This window comes from Desmodus rotundus, chromosome 3, assembly GCF_022682495.2.
Source record: "Desmodus rotundus isolate HL8 chromosome 3, HLdesRot8A.1, whole genome shotgun sequence".
Classification (NCBI taxonomy): Eukaryota; Metazoa; Chordata; class Mammalia; order Chiroptera; family Phyllostomidae; genus Desmodus; species Desmodus rotundus.
In genome coordinates this window covers 100,001,627-100,006,940 of record NC_071389.1, presented here as the reverse complement: position 1 = coordinate 100,006,940, position 5,314 = coordinate 100,001,627, and the positions used below count along the sequence as shown (strand labels likewise).

Below are 5,314 nucleotides of genomic sequence, written 5' to 3'. Positions count from 1 at the left end.
CAGTTTTTTGATCCACTCATTTACTGGTGGGCACTTAGGCTGTTTTCAGCGCTTGGCTATTGTAAATTGTGCTGCTATGAACATTGGGGTGCATAGTTTCTTTTGGATTGGTGTTTCAGTGTTCTTAGGGTATAATCCCAGCAGTGGAATTGCTGGGTCAAAAGGCAGTTCCAGTTCAAATTTTCTGAGGAAATTCCATACTGTTTTTCACAGTGACTGCACCAGTCTGCATTCCCACCAACAGTGCACTAGGGTTCCCCTTTCTCCACAACCTCTCCAACATTTGTTTGTTGATTTGTTTATGATGCCCACTCTCACTGGTGTGAAGTGATATCTCATTGTGGTTTTAATGTGCCTCTCTCTGATGGTTAGTGATGCTGAGCATCTTTTCATGTGGCTCTGGGATCTCTGTATGTCCTCCTTGGAGAAGTGTCTGTTCAAGTCGTTTGCCCATTTTTTAATTGGGTTGTTTGTCTCCCCGGTGTGGAGTCATGTGAGTTCTTTATATATTTTGGAGATCAATCCTTTCTCTGAGGTAACATTGGCAAATATGCTTTCCCATATAGTTGGTTCTCTTTTCATTCTAATGTTGTTTTCTTTAGCCATGCAGAAGCTTTTTAATTTGGTGAGGTCCCATGTGTTTATTCTTTCCTTTATGTCCCTTGCTTTAGGGGGAATATCAATGAAGATATTGCTGCATGGAATGTTTGAGAGTTTCCTGCCAATGTTTTCCTTTAGGACTTTCATGGTGTCACAACTTATATTTAAGCCTTTTATCCACCTTGAATTTATTTTTGCTTATGGTGTAAGTTGGTGATCGAGTTTCATTTTCTTTTTGTTTATGTGTCTACTATTTTATTTTCCAAGTAATACTGATTAAAAATATTTACACACCTACTTTTAAGTCCACAGTTTAGCACTCTTATCTGTATGACTTTAAAAGTTATAACACAAGACCTTTACATTACTGTTGGGGAAAAGATTTACTCAAAACAAAGCCTGATATCTTATATACATCTTTTTCTCTGTACTTTATTTTAAATACATTAATTTTTAAATGATGCTCATTTTTTTAATCTGGTGATAAAATACTAATCCAATTTTTCAACCAAAATAGTTTACCACAGACAGAAATGAATTTTTCCCAATCAAAAATGGCCCTTTGGCTGCCATTAAATGATATTCTCAACCTAACTTAAGTGAAAAAGAATTGGTAGTTGCCATCATAAGCAAAAATATAAAGTACTATACAGCATCATCTACATTATTCTTTATAACACACACTTTGAAAGAACCAGAGATGCTTTATAGAAGTTTAGTTGGTTTTGAAAGGGCACATGGGTGTGAATTGTTTTTTCCATTCTGGAAATTCTGCTGCCACCACTGCTGTTTCTGTTGCAGAGCTGACACCTGTGACTATCAGAGTAGACGAGAATGTTGTTCAGACTGAAGCTAGAAGCCACAATTTAACTGCACAGTAACAATGCACTTATCTTCATGCAGCCTGTGTTCCTACAGATTCAATTTTCTAACATGCATTAGAGTACAAGTAATTATATTCTAATGATTTTATGTTTGATTTTACAGGTAAAAACTGAGAAAGAACACAACCTGGGAAAGAGAAGGGGGAACCCTTACCACAATGAAAATAGATACATTCGTACCCAACTGTGTAAGAATATAATCCACTTAAGTTTCCACAAATACACTGCTCAAAACTTCTCATTCACTTACAGGAAACATCCCTCCTCTGTGACATTAGCCAGGAGAAGAAATCAGGTTGTTTCAATAGAAACAGTTCAGCACAACAGGAAAGAGTTTGAATTTGGTCCACTTGTCTGTTAGCACAAGGACAGTCGCACCGCCCAGCATCAGTTCAAAAACCCAACACATACATTTAAAAATGTATTCATTTGTTGTTCATTCTAAAACCGGCACAGGTGTTCTGTTTTCATTTCCCACACTTTCAGCTTGAGAACCCACCACTGGCCCGACCTCTAAACCAACAGCATCTTCATGAACTTCTCTGGCTGCCTCAGCAGCGTCCTCTTAGCCCAGCTCCTTCTCCTCTGGGTTCGTGAGGTCCCAGGTCACTTGATCCAAGTCTGCTTCTAGAAGTTCAGTGTGGACTTCCAGGGGCACCTGATTTACCAGTTCAACATGCAGCTCCTCCACGTGGACTTTAGTGCCTTCTTCAGTCTGAATTCGATCCACTTCTAGGTAACTCACCTGGACTTGCTCTAGAAGCTCACTCATGTCTGCATCATGCACTTGGCTGTCCTGGAGCAGATCTGGATGGACATGTTCCACAATCACTGTGCTGAGTCCACCTGAACCTGAAGCACTGGTAACACAGGGACCTTCGCCACTCGTTTTATAATAGTCATGGATGTCACAGGTTCAGTCTGCACACTGGTTTCCACTGAAAGAACTTCTTCAGTTACCAGATGCTCAGAAATATGAGATTCATTGAGATGCCTCCTTAATTCATTTCCTTGCATACACCACAAGTCACATAAAGTACAATGGTTGGGTTTATCTCCAGTGTGTATTACCAAGTGATCTTTGAACTGGTTCCAGCTGCTAAATACACTGTTACAGACCTGGTATTCATAAAGCTTCTTTCTTCCTTTTTTTGCCCCCACTCCAGTTTGGCATACAGTCAGGTGACATTTGAGAGTGCTATTTCTAGAAAATTGTTCATAAGAATTTGGACATTCAAAAGGTTTTTCACCTGTATGTTTGCGAAGATGCTCTTTAAAATGTCCAAAGTGGTCAAACTGTTTCTCACAGTACTGACATATGTGAATTTCCCTCCCAGTTTTTTGCTTCTTACTGACTCCACCTTCCTCAAACTGAGGTGCTGTTTCCATGTGCTCTCCCAGAGATACCTTTTACTGCATATTTCACACTTGAAATTCTCAGTGCAGTGTGATTTCATGTGCTCCTTAAAATTGTAAAATAATTTAAATGAACGGTTACATTTCTCACAATGGAACAAGTTCTTCACATATGACAGCTAAAGTTCCACAATTTCAATAACTTCTACCTGTTTACTTGTGGGGTCAGATGCACAGCTGTCTTCTTTCATCTACCCTTTTCTGTCACCTTGACAGTACTTGCTGGGAATATCTGCCAACAGGGCCAGAGCAGAATCATCAGAGGAATACATACACTGAACGTACTCCACAGTCTGCTTGGCAAAAGCCATGACCTCCTCTAGTGCTGCCACACCTTCCTCTTCCACTTAGATGGTGCCTTCTGACATCTCCACCTCAATTTCAACAGGTTCCAATCCCACAGATGGCAATGATTCAGTGATGACATTTGAAGTTTCTGTAATCTCTCTTTGTTTGGCCTACGCTTTTTCCTGTGGTAGTTTCCTCTAGTGGAGCAGAGTTTTCTTTGTTCCTGACTTCAAGAGCTTTGATAGCTTCTAGCATTTGCAGAAACTCTGCTGCTTTCTATGCATCATTGGCTTCTTCTTCTCCTTGTATCATTAATTTTGCTCTATTGTGAACTCAATTAAATGACTAAAGGACATTTTACTAACACCTTCTATCTCCACCAAAGGTTCCTGAGTAAACTCTTGAAAGAATTTGTAGAAGAACTTACTGTAGGCAGGCAAAATACACTTGTGGGCCTTAAAATGGTGACCATCCACAATCAGGGTGATGTCAGCAAATTGGCCCTGCTCTCACTCTTCATTCGATTGGTCCAGGATCATTTTGTGATGTTCCGGGAACTCCTGAAGGGAGTCCATCATCAGTTTGGCCTCCATAGCCAGTGGGTTGCCCTAGCTCGGAATACTCCTTCACTCCTCTATGCCCCTGTGAACCTATCCTGCCTTGCCGTGCTCGCCCCTCCTGGGGTGATACTTGCCCCACACCTTCCTCTAAACCTAAACAGTGCCTCACCCTCTATGTCTGCGGGGGTGCCAGGCACTTCTTCGGCTCAGTTCCAGCTGCCAAAGGTGCGCACACTCAGAGACCAGAGAGCCATGGCTCTGAGTCTCATTGTTTTGCATGTAGCTGTCCTGATCTCCCAACATCATTTGCTGAAGAGGCTATTTTTACTCCATTTTATGCTTCTCCCCATTTTGTCAAATACTAATTGACCATAGAGACTTGGGTTTATTTCTGGGCTCTCTGTTCTCTTCCATTGGTCTATGTGCCTGTTTTTATGCCAGTACCAGGCTGTTTTGATTACAGTGGCCTTGTAATACAATTTGATATCAGGTATTGTGATCCCTCCTGCTTTGTTCTTCTTTCTTAAAATTGCTGTGGCTATTCAGGGTCATTTATGGTTTCATATACATTTCTGCAATGTTTGTTCTATATCTGTGAAATATGTCATGGGTACTCTAATAGGGACTGCATTGAATCTATAAAGAGCTTTGGGTAGTATGGCCATTTTGATGATGTTAATAATTCCAGTCCTTGATATGGTACATGCTTCCATTTCTTTGTGTCTTCCTTAATTTCTTTCTTCAGTGGTGTATAATTTTCTGAGTACAGTCTTTACCTCCTTGGTTAGGTTTATTCCTAGGTACTTTATTTTTCTTGTTGCTATATCAAATGGGATTTTTTCCTGATTTCTGTTTCTGATGTTTCATTGTTGGTGTACAAGAATGCCTTTGAGGAGTTTTTGGGGAAGATGGCGGCAACATAGGTGGGAGCGGAGTCCACTTCCCCTCAACGCCAGGGAAATACCTAGCTGATCTGAGGAGCAGAGCGAACAGCCAACAGTATTCCAGCATATACGAAGATCAGAGACCAAAGATAGAGGACACTGAAAGATCTGACGGTAAGAAGAGTGCTGAAGGACAATAAGGTCCACGGGACCCAGGACCGCGTGGTACAAGGGCGGCAGAAGCGCCAGCCCTGGCGCAGGGGCTGCGGCAGGAGTCTTGGGAGAGGGCCAGGCTGCGCTGTGAGCAGCCAGGTGCTTGATTAGACCAGGGGGGCTTGAAAAGGAGGAATTTCTCAAAAAGAAAAAGAAAATAGAGACACTCAGGGGCTAATTAGAGAACTCTCGGTAGTAGCCGAGGCCCCTGGCGCCCCTCCCCCTCCACCACTGGACTGCTACGCTCACCTGAGGTCCGGTCGCGCGCGCGAGCAGATTAGCGAACGGGACCCACACTTGAAACCCCGGAGGGGCGCCCACACCTGAAACCTCCGAGATAATTTGGACCAGAGTCTAGCTGCTCTACCCACAGGCCCAAAACCTCGGAACCGAGTGCCGCGTGATTCAGTCCCAGGGCGGCCCCGCCCGCCCGAGAGACTCAAGCCCAGGGCGGCTGGATCGGGCCCCC

The 5,314-nt window shown here is 42.8% G+C and overlaps 1 pseudogene; it reads right to left on the bottom strand.

Annotated features, from left to right (window-relative positions):
* Positions 1-1,920: 1,920 nt before the first annotated feature.
* Positions 1,921-3,781, bottom strand: LOC112296227 (zinc finger protein 131-like; annotated as a pseudogene).
* Between the last annotated feature and the right edge of the window lie 1,533 nt (positions 3,782-5,314).